The 14,132-nt window shown below is 45.8% G+C and overlaps 1 protein-coding gene across 1 annotated transcript in view; it reads left to right on the top strand.

Annotated features, from left to right (window-relative positions):
* FAM237B (family with sequence similarity 237 member B) overlaps positions 1 to 14,132 on the top strand; it is a 459,720-nt gene that overhangs the window by 439,996 nt on the left and 5,592 nt on the right. The gene's annotated exons all lie outside the window — the stretch shown is intronic.

Below are 14,132 nucleotides of genomic sequence, written 5' to 3'. Positions count from 1 at the left end.
CAGCTCAGTGAAGCGGAGGGGGGGTGACTAATTGGGCACATGGGGGTATTAACCCTTTAATAGTGTTATGGCATTCTTAGTAAGTTTAGGAAAACAGAGGACAGATTTTAGGAATTGAAGAGGACAGATCTAAGGAAATTGAAGAAGCAGATCTATGGGATGATATATTTGATCATTAGAACAAAAACACGTATGCCTAAAAGTACATTGTAAAAATAATAAAACATTTAGGGATAATATTCTCAATATTTTGATGTTGAAAGAATTCTGTAAACTAACAATGCAAATAAGCTGGTTAAATACAAGGGAATAGTCTTAATACTCAGCGAAACTACCAGTGATACAATGAGTGGCGTCCTAATTAGGCTGTTACATACAAGGTGAGGGAGGCTATTTTGGTAAATAAATTTGTGTTTGGAGACATCTGTTATGTGTCTCATATATATCCAGTGATTAAATGAAAGCATTCCATTCATCCATTGAGTTGAGTCCATGCTCAATGGTCCGGCAGTTGAAGATCCATTTACATTCCAGTCTGTTGAGAACCTGTTGCAGATTACCGCCTCTGCAGTTGGGGCGTACACTTTCAATCATTAGCCATTTAAACTCCAGTTCAGAGTGTCCTTTTTCCAGGAAATGTTCAACAAGAGGTGCTGTTGTAATCCTGCAGCAAATCTGGCTCTTGTGTTGTGAAATCCTGGCTCTTATCTTCTGGGTGGTCTGTCTAATATATTGCATTTTACATGGGCATTCAATGCAATAAATCACATTTTGTGAATTACAGTTGGAAAACAATTTTAGTGTGTGTTTTAAACATTGGTATTCAAGGTGAAATCACATGCCAAACAGTTGTTACATTTGTAGTGACCTTGCACAGGGGGTAATTTAAGTTAGGAATGGAGAGAGTTGTCCTTATGTGTAGGTTTGTGATCCCTAACCAAGTGATCTTTAATGTTACGGCCCCTTTTAAAGGAAAATATGGGAGTTCCTGTGGTCATTTCAAGCGGTGCATGTACTGACCAGTGTTTTTTTTATCATTTTGGTCAGTTTATTGCTCACTGGACAATATGTGGTGACACATGTGATTTTGGAGAGGGGTATCTTTTCTTTTGTTTGAAAGAATATTCTCGGTGTGAGTACCATGCTCGTTTCATGTAGGGTTTGACTAGGCATCTGGGGTAGCCCCTCTCAGTCAGTTTCATACAGAGTAGCTCTGCTTCTCTGAAGAAATCTTCTTTGAATTTACAATTAATCCTGATTCTGAGAAACTGGCAATAAGATAGACCATCATTGAGTGCTCTGGGGTGTGAGCTACTGTACTGAAGTAGGGTATTGCGTTCAATTGGCTTTCTGAACAGGGTTGTATATAGTGCTCCGTCCAGACTTTTTACGGTAACGCCCAGATAGTCAATTTGGGTCTTATTGTGATGGTATGTGAATCTAAGGTGTGGCTAACTGCTATTGAGCTAAGAGCAGAAGTCTTGTAATTCTGTGCTGTCACCTACCCAAATGTGTGTGGGTATGGGTTGACTATGTTGAGAATAGTAGAGGTCTCTATGTTATCAACGAACAGATTCGCAAAATTAGGAGCAAAAACAGCGCCCATAGATGTACCTTTGCACTGCCTATAGTATTTATCTTGGAAGAGGAAATATTTCTTAGCTAGAGCTATTTCAAGAAGTGAGATAATGAAGTCTGTGGGAACTTAGTGAGGTGACTGACTTTGGTTAAGGTGATTTCTGATAACCTCAATCCCCTTGTCCTGGGGGATATTGGTGTATATAGGTTCGATGTCAAAGGTAACCAGGAGTTCAGTCTGTGGGTCGAAAGTTTCTGATTCAATCAGATTTATGAAGTGTGTGGTATCCTTCACATATGTAGTAGTAGTCTGTACCAGGTCCCGTGTGAAGTGGTCAATGTTTTTGCCTAGGGATTCTAGGATAGAGCCACACCTTGATAGATAGGATGGGCCTGCCTGGTGGAATTTGCAAATTGTTATGTATTTTTGGTAGCGTGTATAGAACAGGGGTGCGTGGGGCCTTATTGTTGAGAAATAGGAATTCACTTTTACTGATAAAACCCTCTTCTTCAGCTTTTTTAGTGACATTCAAGAGGAGGTCACTAATTTCTTGGAGAGGGTTGCTCCTGAGGTGCTCATAATGCTCGTGTTGTTTAGCGGATGGAAAATCTCATTGTCATGCGCTGTTTTATCCTGTATGACTATCCTACCACCTTTGTCAGAGGGTTTTATAACAATTTCATCAAGGTCTTTTAGTCTGTTTTTCTACCAGGCTGGCATTTTATGGGGTAAACTTGTACTCTTTCTGTATTTTGTCCAGGTCTTTAAGGACTAGATGTTCGAAGGTAAGTATTTCAGAGGGCATGCCACGCACGGGGGGTTTGTTCCTTGTTCTATGTTTAAACAGTGTTTTATTAGAAACATAATAAAAAGTAGTTATCCAGAGAGATAGGAGTGGGATTATATGAAGGACGTGGGAGAGAGGATATGCATATAAAAATCAGCGGAATACAATGCTGGCTACATATTGTTAATGTACGGCTATGTTTATTTGAGACATGCTCTGAATTTACGCCGCCCTGCCTGCGAGATGTGGGCCCATATGGCTGTGTTTTACTCTGAGCATCCCATGTTGATAATCTTGTCCTCGATTGGCCTGAGAGGCTATGAGAACCAGTGCCTTCTATGGTTTCGCAATAAAAATATTTTTCAAAAAAAATAAGTATTTCAGAGAACATGGAACCATTCGGGGGTTGAATGTAGATTTGGGATGTAATCTGGTAGTGTCTGTGTTGTTCGAAGGGTCTTTATTGTGGAAGAAAGCATTTAGTCTCACTTTTCTAAAGGACTGGAAGATTTCAGTTTGTATCGTGAATCAGTTGGGTTTCTCCGTTATTACAAAAGATAGACCTCTGCTCAGTAGAGCAAAGTCCATAGATGCCAACTGGTGTTAGGACAGGTTAAAAATTGGGATTTCTTCCCCATTAGGTGTGGGTGTTAGGGGAAAAGGTCTAGTGTTGGTACCCCCCTTGGTAGAACTTGCGTCTCGTTTGACGCTCCCCTGGTGGGAAGTTGCACCTGGTTTTTCCCCTGCCTCTGCCTCTTTCCCCTCCAAAGGGTAGGCCTCTCCCCAAAAAGTTAGGGTTGTGGGTTGAGGTGCTTGGACCTGATCCGGGGTCAAAAACGTCAGAGTCCGCAGAGGAGTCAGAAAAATGTACAGTTTGTCTATTTTCTCTGCTGTTCTTAGGTGGGTGTTGTGAAAAAATCTTCCTGTAAGTAAGGATAGGCTCTCTCCTTACTATAGTTTTTTATGTCTTTAGACACTTTAATGGATTTTTTGTGATGATCAAAGCTGTGGAAATGAAGTATGGAGCGCTCTAGTTTATCTAGGGCTGAGTTTGCATCTACCATACTGTCTAGTTCTAGGATTGCCTTTTATAGCTCAAGAATTTCTTCCAATTCTTTTTTGATGTGTTCAAGTGCGTTATCAATACCGAGCACCATCCAATGGCGGGAACACGTAGTTCCAATGTGTGAGAAACCGTTCTTGAATTTTTTATCCTATTGGGAAAATATCTGCTTACTGACACTCTGTAAGCATGCGCGCATGTAGTCTGTCTGTATGGGTTTCTTTTTCAGTATTACTAAGACAGTCAATTTTTCAGTGGCCAAGTCCGTTGGGGTGGTGGTGTTAGCAATGTAATCCTCAGTGTATGTTGGAATAACGGGTGCAGACATTATGTGTGTAAGAGACCAGAATGAGTTCGGAATTAAAAAAGTGAGGAACAAAGATTAAACACATAGAGGATTCTTCAGAAAATAATTAAGAAAGTGGAAACCCTTGCTGTGTAGCCACTGGGTGTGATACGCAGAGGAAAACCAAGGGTAACCCAATATTAGAACCTTGGGGGGAATAATGTTTATGAAAACAATGGTTTAAAAAAATGGTCCAAGGCAGACGCAGGGGTTGCGCCAGAAGGGGCAACAGTGCAACTAAGTAACGGGAGGCAATTAATTCTGGAGGAATCATGGAAATGTGTGACCAGGGACACGTTATGATCAGAGTAACAGTAGTTTTTTCAATAGTATGCAAGAAATAATACTAGTTCAGGTGCTAGTGACAACAAGCGTGAGGTGCGCAGTGAGGGTGACTTTAAAATATATACATTGCATTAACAACATACAAGTGAACTCCTTAGGAAATAATATATATCAAATATATGGAGTTCTTGTTGTAGGGGGTTGATGGTGTTTCGATCTCCGTTATTAAGAGATCATCTTCAGGACATAGCATATGTGAGCACTCCAAATCTATAAGAGATGTTTACATAGTATTAGGGTGAAGTCCTGGTCATAGAATATTAATACAACATACTAGAGTAGGAATAGAAGTAGGGCTCCCTGAGAAACAGGAAATTACATTGGTTCACTTGTATGTTGACCTCTTGGTCAGAGACCTGCTCTCCCTGCAGCTCTGCCGTAACGTGTCACTGCTCCGATTTGCTGCTCTCTGTCACTTTTGGGCCCGTGTCTGCCATGCGCCTCTTGCTGCTCTCTGTCTCTCTTGTGCCCATGTCTGCCCTGTGCCTCTTTGCTGCTTTCTTTCTCTTTTTGTACCCATGTCTGCCCTTGTGCCTCTTGCTGCCTTCTGTCTATTTCTGAACGTGTCTGCACTTGTAACTCTTTGCTGTTTTTGGCTCTGTTGATGCCTCGATATGCCCCTATGCCACCCTTCTGCTTTTCTGTGTCTGCTCTGTCTCTGTTGCCTTTTTCCTGTTTTTCCTCCCCCTCCTGCCTGTTTTTTGCCCCCTCTCCTATTCCACGCCACATCTGCCCCTGCGTCACTTCCCACCACCCAGCTGCGCTTCCCTCCCCCTCTCCTACCTAATGGCGGCTGCTGCGATGCGGGACCCCGGTTCTTCCGCCATTCACCACCACGACTCAGCTGCCCTCCTCGCACTCAAGCCCAGACAGAACAACAACTGCCAGAGATCGATGCCGAACACCACCCATGGCCAGTTCTCCTGTCTACACTGCTGACAACCCTTCACCATCAACAGCCCCCCCACGACCACAGAACCCACGCCGGACTCCCGCACCACCGAAGCCTTGACGTGCATCCTCCTCAATGTGCGCTCCCTCCACAGACACGCCACGAAGATCTGGGAGCTGCTCGACACCCTCTAACCAGACATCGCCTTCTTCACAGAAACGTGGACCAACACCACTTCCGCCCCCTACATCGCCACTGCCATCCTCGACGGATACAAGATCCAAAGAAAGGACCACCCCCACCAGCCAGGAGGATGACTGGCCATTGCACACAAGAGCTCCCTCCGACTCTCCACCTCCAGCAGGTGCAACTGCCTCTCCAACACAGAGCACCTCCACTTTCAGATCCAAACCAGCTCCAGAACCACGCTGCGCAGGAACCTCATCTACAGACCCCCCGGACCTCGCGCCTCTTCAGCCACCACCATTGCAGACCTCGTCGCACCCCACGCCATCGCCTCCATGGACTACATTCTCATCAGAGACCTGAACTTCCACCTCGACAACCGCAGCGACCCCGACTCACCACCCTCCTTGACAACATCGCCAACCTCGGACTGAAATAGCTCGTCACCACCCCCACCCACAGAGCCGGATACACCCTCGACCCCATCTTCACAGGAGGTACACAGGAGTGGTGTGGCTCACTGGTTAGAGGCGGCAGACCCGGAAGCAGAGAACGGCCCGGGACCAGGGTTCAATTCCCGACGCGGCAGGGTCATGGACCACGGGATAATTCTCGTCTCGGTGCCTACTGTAACCAGGATCACACTCGGCAACTCTGGGCATTAGCTTGCCTCATCTCTACAACGGCCCCCCACATTCGCCGGGGATGCCTGGTTTCACCTTGGAGATACCCAGTAGGGACCATCTCACAGGGATAGCCAGGATGGGTTCCCCAGCGGTCTACAGCGCCACGACGCCTCAGGGCAGCAGTGCGCTTTACAAGACACATACACACATACACACACACAAACATCCACTTCAGCCACACCACGCAGCCCCTCTGGACATACCACCACTGCATACACTTCACCTTCACCTTCAACACCAACACTGCTACCAAACCCGCCCTCCGCATGCCACGAAGGAACTGGAGCAAGATCATAGAGGAACACCTTAACACCACCCTCCACCATGACCCCCCCTTCACCACGACCGATGCCAACTCTGCAGCTAAAGAACTACACCGATGGCTCTTCAGCTACGCTGACAAGCTCGCACCACTCCGTCACCCTGTCAAACAACGCACCCAGTAAGCTGCCTGGTTCACCACCGACCTCCAAAAAGCCAGGCACTCCTGCAGACGCCTCGAGAAAGTCTGGCTAAACAGGAAAACCATTGCAGATAAGAACAACTACAGGAATGCCATGAATGAATACCACCAGCACATAAGAGCCACCAAGCAAACCTTCATCAAGGACAACATCCACACCAACGCAAGTAACGCTAAAGAACTCTTCAACGTCATACAGCAGTTCACCAAACCCCCAAGCGAAGCCACGGACATCACACCTTCCCAGGACCTCTGCAACAAGCTCAGCTCCTACTTCCACCTGAAAGTCAGGGCCCTCTACGACAACTTCAGTGAACAGACTCCGTACACCTCTCCCCCCTACCACTGACAGCCAGCCAACAATCACCACCTGGAAACCTGCTACTACCAAAGACACCACCACGACCATGAAGAACACCCACTCAGGAGCATCAATGGACCCCTGCCCACCACACATCTACCACAGAGCTGCCGCTGCCATTGCACCCGAACTAGGCCGGACCATCAATGCCTCCCTCGAATCCGGCATCTTCCCCGACTACTGGAAGCGAGCAGAGGTTAAGCCCCTCCTCAAGAAACCCTCGGATGACCCGACGGACCTGAAGAACTACCGGCCCATCTCTCTCCTTCCCTTCGCAGCCAAAGTCACAGAGAGATTCATCAACGCCCAGCTGACCACATTCATCAAAGAGAACGTCATCCTCGACTCCTACCAGTCTGGATTTCTCAGCAACCACAGCACCGAGACCTTCCTCCTCGCTGCCACCAATGACATCCGCATGCTACTCGACCAGGGCCACACTGCGGCACTCATCCTACTAGACCTCTCCACAGCCTTCATCACCATCTCACACTGCACTCTTGCAGCCAGACTCCATGACACCGGTATACGAGTAACCACGCTCGACTGGATCTGCTCCTTTCTCTCTGGCAGAACCCAAAGGATCAGACTCGTCCCCTTCCCTGTGAACCTACAGAGATTAACTGCGGAGTACCCCAAGGATCCTCGCTCAGCCCCACTCTCTTAAACATCCACATGGTCCCCCTCACCACTATCGTCAGCTAGCATGGGCTCAGCAAAGTATCTTACGCCAACGACACCCACTCATCCTCTCCATCATGAAGAACCCCGAAGACACAAGACTCAGCTTCCACAAAGGAATGAAAGATGTCGCAGCATAGATGAGCAACAGTTGCCTAAAACTGAACTCAGAGAAGACTGAGGTCCTCATCCTTGGACCCTCCCCCACTGCATGGGACAGCTCCTGGTGGCCCACTGCCCTTGGAACCCCACCCACGGCACCTTGGCATCATTCTAGACTCCTCCCTCACCATGACCAGCCAGACCAACGCCGTCATCTCCACCTGCTTCAACTCCCTCTGCATCCTCTGCAAAACCTTCAAGTGGATCCCTCCTGAATGCAGAAAGACCATCACCCACACACTCATAACCAGCAGACTGGACTACTGTAACACCCTCTCACCCTGAATCAACAAAACCCTGCTACACAAGCTCCAAACCATCCAGAACACCGCAGCCAGACTCGTCCTCAGAACCCCACGACACGAGCACATGACCCATCACCTATGAGACCTCCACTGGCTTGCAGTTGAAAAGAGAGTAACCTTCAAGCTACTCACCAATGCCTGCAAATCCCTCCACAACATCAGACCCAAATACCTGAACGAAAGGATCTCCTTCCACATTCCCAAAAGGAACCAGGGCACCCACAAACCACAAGTCACAGGGGTAGCTCCAGTATCCCCGTGGCCCCAGCTCGTTCCCCGCATAGTGACCAGCTGTCTTTGAATGCTCCATCTGGGTGTGAACAATATTTGTTTCTCAGCCCACGAGGGTGTAGGCAGCAGACTGGGATCACTGGGTGCATAGCAGACATGCCTACCCTGCCCGTGCTGCTACAGGGAGGGAAGGCATGTTTTCTCCCTTCTGGTCGGATATTTAAAAATGCTCCTGCTGGGGTAGCAAACATTTATTTTCCTGCCAGCGTTGGTTGGGGCAAGGAAACTACTGTGTCCCGGTGCTGAGCTCCCCAGGGCACAGTAACGGAATCAGCCCTAGTGTCCCTGAGGCCTTTAGAGGCTCAAGGAAGGTGACTGCACAGCCCCCTCCCTTTAACGTTATGTTGCGGCCCATAGGGAAGGGGTCCTTGGGGCTTTTTAAGACTCTCAGAGAGTGTCCCCCTCTCCTTTTTTCTCAATTGAGCACCAGGGGATAGAATTGCCAGAGCCGCCATCGGTAAGGGGGGCCCACATGCCCCTCCCCTAAGTTAATATACCTGACCCCAGGGAAAGGGGAGCCCAGGGCCCAAAAGGGGCTCGGCGAGGAGCACTTGTCCCAAACATTTATAAAAACAATGGTGGACCACCATTTTCTTTTTTTTTTTTGCTGCAATCCTGCAGGAGTCCCACTAAATTGTGGCAAAAACAGATGATTTAGAAACAATTGGGCCCTTGAAGGGTCCCTCTGGGGCACCCCACAGGACCTAGGGGGGCAGGTATCCCTATGCTGAAATAAAAAAACACAAATCAATTATGACAACAATGCCAGTGGCGTATATCGGAGTGCTTAATTGAAAAGAAAAGAAAAGCATGCATACATATGTAAATAATTGGTAACAAAGGAAGCTCCAATCAATAGGTACAATCGACACATTCGAGGGTTGTAAAGAAAGAGCAATAATGAAATAAAAATATAAAAATGATGACTACAATGCCCAAAATGCCAGACAATTGCCCTCCGGGAGTATGATATATAAACATGGAATTCAAAGGATCTAAATATCAGTAAATTTTTATTGAAAACAATAAGGATCATCTGGGATGAGCTTGAGACTACATACTAATCAATTGAAACCTATCGAAGGGTGGTAAAGATACACTAATGAACAATGATTTTAAAAACAAGACTACAATACCCAGAAATCAGTGTGAGCACCTTCTGAATGACACACCACAGAAACGAAAGAAAAGAGTGAATCCAAGTAGTAACAAATGATTTTTTTGAATCATGATAACTTTCTGGGACATATTTCATCACTGAATGTCAGTTATCTGAAATAAATCACACAAGACTGAAGGGGACCGTAAATTTGAATGAACCCGATCTATCATTTTATTTTGTGATGTTCCTATGTGCGCCATAAGTGGCTAAGGGTATGCCCAGATGCGGATACTTTGCTCGCTGCACCACTGGGCTCAAGCAAGCCTGGCTGATGAGGAGTAATACCCGAAACCTGTCCCAGGATGCTTGTTTCCGGTCCAGGGAATACCTGGCTTGGCAGTTCGGGATAGACTGTGCCCATGGGGAGCAGGATCAAGACTGATTTGCATATGGCTGGGTCCAAACTGGGTGGTGAGCAAAATAACTATGGATTAAACCCAGATCTGTGATTTGGAGGTGAGTGTTTATGATTTTCAACACTCGTCCATCATTTTATTTTGTGATCATGCTATCTGCGACCTAAAAGGCTAAAGGTATGCCCAGAGAGGGGGTCCCTTGCTCGTTGCACCACTGGATTCAAGCTAGCCCGGCTGATGAGGAGAGATACCCTGAAACCGGTCCCCAGATGCTTGTTCCAGTCCAGGGAGGGCCTGGCTTGGAAAGTCGGGCTGGACTGTTCCAATGGGGAGAAGGGTCAAGACTGATTTGCATGCGGCTGGGTCCAAACTGGGTTGACGTGGTGAGCAAAATAACAATGGATTACACCCAAATCTTTGACAGCGGGTGAGTGTTGCAATACTCTGTCCATCAATTTATTTAGTGATGTTGATAACATAATCCAAACAGCATTACATCGCAAGAAAACTCCCACTGGCACAATACTCCATGGGAACAGTTTCCACAATAAAGTTTAAAATGGAGCATTCCCTATGGGAAATTTTTAGGAATCAAGAGAATTTGCTACCAGGAAAAAGAAATGGCAAACCATAGCAGTGAAACTGTGAAAAGATTTCAAACTAGAAAATACCCAAAACAGGTGATCAGCGCAAAACTGGCCAAGACAAAACTTCTGAACAGAGCAGAAATGCTAGAAAGGTAAACAAAAATCAAAAGATGAGGGCCCCATACACCTTATAACAACATACTCAGCTGAAGCAGAACAAATAGGCCAAATTCTAAGAAAACGTTGGGGTCTATTGCAATGAGACCCGACAGCGGCAGAAATAATGTGAAACCACTCGAATATAACATTCAGGAGAGCGACAAATCTTATAGACACACTTTTACATTCAAGGTCTGTTAGATTGCAGTAGAAAAACAAAAATTCAGCACAGCAAAAAAACAAAAATTGAAAATCAGACAAAACATTACATCCAAAAATCAGTATGGCGCATATGTAATAGAGTGTCCCTGCAGTTTGCAATTTATAGGAGGTACTATCTGTGAATTAAAGAAACAAATACTGGAACATGTTAGAGCTACTAGGACCGTAAACAAGCATTCTGGGACCGGTTTGGGGGTTTTACCCCTCATCAGCCAGGCTAGCTTGATTCCAGTGGGGCAGTGAGCAAGGGACCCACATCTTGGCATACCCTTTTCCACTTAGTACGCACATAGCAACATCACTGTTAGAAAATGGGGGTCTCTAGTTGGCAGAGGTATGCACCTTTGTCCAAGTAGGGACCCTTCCTTCTAGTCAGGGTAAGGGAGTTACACACTTTAGATAGTCCCTGCTCACCCCCTTGGTAGCCTGTATTTGTATTTATTATTTATTAAGCGCAGCATTAATCCCAAGGGCCATCACGGCGCTAGGAAAGCGTTATCCTGATATGGAAGTGATGATTATCCGGACAATGTAAAAGAGTGGAACCCCAGCCAAGATGACAGTGGGTATCTTTGGCTATGTTTTGGGGAACAGCCATGTTTTAATTTTCTTCCTGAAAGAAAAATATTTGTCCGTTAGGCGAAGGTCTAAGGGTAGTTAATTCCAGTGAACGCCCGCCAGAATATAGAAGGCTCGACCTTCACCTCTAACCTTCTTGATCCGTTTGATTTTGGCCATGGCATGATAGTGAGATCTCAGATTTCGTGTGGGTGTATAGAATTCAATTTGATCTCTCAAGATTCGGGGGCCACTTTTATGTAGCGCTCTATGAGCATAACACAGGAGCTTGAGCTTAGCCATTTGGCATATGGGAAACCAATGCAGTTCCCTCAGACAGATGCCGAGCTGTATTTGCTTTTATTGCAGACCAGTTTAGCAGCAGCAGCATTCTGGACCACCTACAGTCGGGGAAAAAGATTCGGGCATGCCCACATGGAGCGCCTTCCCATAGTCAAGTCTGCTAGAAAGTAGTGCCTGGGTAATGGCTTTCTACAGTATAACCGCATGCGTGCGGCGGTTATTTTTGCGCTGTGCGGCTTTTTTCTAAAAGTCGCGTTACATGACGAGCTCAGCTCGTCATCAGCGTGCGAGCGGCACAACTCATGACGAGCTGAGCTCGTCATGAGCAGGCAAGGGGTTAAGGGGATCCATGAAAAAAGTATTCGTAGTAGCTTCATCATAGCGAGGCTTTTCCCGCACATCGCTCAAACTTGGTCTTGCATTTCTAGTGTATTATCGATGAGTATGCTCAAGTTTTTTGCAACTCACTTGGGTTCTTGGGCAGCTCCTAGCACCCGGGCCACCAGGTATTGTCCCAGACTAGGTGTGCTCCACCGAAAAGCAGGATCTCAGACTTTTCAGCATTCAACTTCAAGCAGTGTTCAGTCATCCAGGTTGCTGTTTCTGTGAGACAGTTAATTAGATTATTTTGGGTATTCTCATGCCTTTCTTCAAAGGCAATTAGCAGCTGCGTATCATCTGCATAGGAGCAGATAATGAAGCCCCATTTCCTGCTAATCTCCGCTGGGGAGGAGACATAAGCATTAAACAGGGTGGAGCTCAGGGAGGTCCCCTGCGGGACTCCGTATTTGATAGAAATTGAACTGGAAGAGAAAGGGTCCATTTGGATTTTTTGTGTTCTGTTGAATAGAAAAGAGGTGAAGCACTGAAGAGCTTTCAAATGTATTCCTTTTTCATGTAAAATACGTAGCTGGTGGTCGTGGGAAGCAGTATCAAAAGCTGCTGTTAATACCAAAAAGATCAGTGCAGAAGTTTTACCTTGGTTCACCAAGGATCTGATGTTGTCTGATATTGCAAGTAAGGTGGCTTCTGTATTGTTATCAGCTCTAAAACCGGTCTGAGAAGGATCTAAAAGTTCATTTATTTCTAGGAAATTGACCTGTTGTTTATTGACCAGTTTCTCCAATACTTTAAACAAGTGTGGTAATTGAGAGATTGGTCGGTAGTTTGCAGAGTTATAGATTTCTAAGCATACTTGTTGTAATAGTGGAAATACCATGGTTTCCTTCTAGATATCTGGGAATGATGCCAAATCTAGAGATTTACTGAAGCTACAAGTAACATGCGGGCTTAGGACCGATACAAGTCGTAAGAAGATAAAGTGAGGGAAGCGTTTGAGCGGAGATCCTGTCATAGCTTTTGCAACCTGTTCTTCCAATATTGAGGCCAGGTTGCATATGTAAGCATGTGCTTTAAGGTGTGGTGCTAAGGTATCCCCGTCTAATTTGTTAGCGGTGGATTGGCTATTGAAGGAGGAGTATATTTTAGAGACTTTATTAGTGAAGAAGTTTTTAATTAGCTCACAGTTGTCAGTAGAAGGAGTCATAGTATGGGACATACTAGTTGGTTTGCAGAGTTACTTCACTATGCTATATATGTCTTTAGATGAATTACAGTTGTGTTCAATTCGTTTTGCATAGTAGTGTTTTTTCTGCACTTTTGAGGGCATTGTGGTAGATTTTCAGATCCCCTTTGTAGATCTGTCTCTCATTGCTTTCTTTGGATAGTCTCCACTTATGTTCCAGGGATTTACATCTACTTTTTAATAGTTTTAATTCTAATGAATGCCATTTCTCTGATTGTGATTTCCTGTTAGATTTACTTTCTAGTCATGGAGCGCACTGATTCAGTGCATTAGTGATCTCATTATGCAAGAGTTCAGCCTCTGCCTTAGCAGAGAGTGTTCTGGCAATGCTTGGGTCATTTGGGGAGAAAGGGGAAGCGAACAGATCAGGGGTGATAAGATTCCATGGTCTTTTTTAACGTTGTGGATGGTGTGGTCACATGGGTTCACTTGATTGGTAGGTTGAGAGAAAAGGAGATTAAGGAGTGGTCAGTCCAGGACAGATGTGTAACCTTTGAGGCGTTGATAGCCTCTATGTTGGAGAACAGTAGGACCAGTGTATGTCCAGCCACGTGGATTGGCCCTTTGATCCATTGTTTTAGTTGCAGTATCTGCATATCACTTTCTACGTTTTTGACCACCGGGTCCATGGAGTGTTGAAAATGAACATTAAACTCACCAATAACTAGAAAGTCTTTATGTTTGAGGCAAGAGGGGAATAGTTGGGACAACAATTTGGTGGTAAAATCTGGCTTGTATCCAGGAGGATTGTAAATTACTGCTCCCCGGAGTAGTTTTTGCTCACCATTGGACACTGAAGAAGCCAAGATCTCATGTTCACCCAATAGGGCCACTGACTCAGGAACACAGATAAAGCTGTCGTTGAATAGGATAGCTATACCCCTCCCTTCCGTCCCTTCCCATCCCGTTTTGATAGCTTATATCCAACCGGTAGGGTGGTAGTAATGTCAGGGGAATTGTTATCATCGAGCCAAGTTTCTGTATAAATGCTAGGTCAGGTTTTGTGTCTGCTAAGATGTCCCAGATCTCGAGGCACTGTTTAAGCATTGACCT

Source organism: Lissotriton helveticus, chromosome 10 (genome assembly GCF_964261635.1).
Source record: "Lissotriton helveticus chromosome 10, aLisHel1.1, whole genome shotgun sequence".
NCBI lineage: Eukaryota > Metazoa > Chordata > Amphibia > Caudata > Salamandridae > Lissotriton > Lissotriton helveticus.
This window is presented reverse-complemented; position numbering and strand designations above follow the sequence as displayed.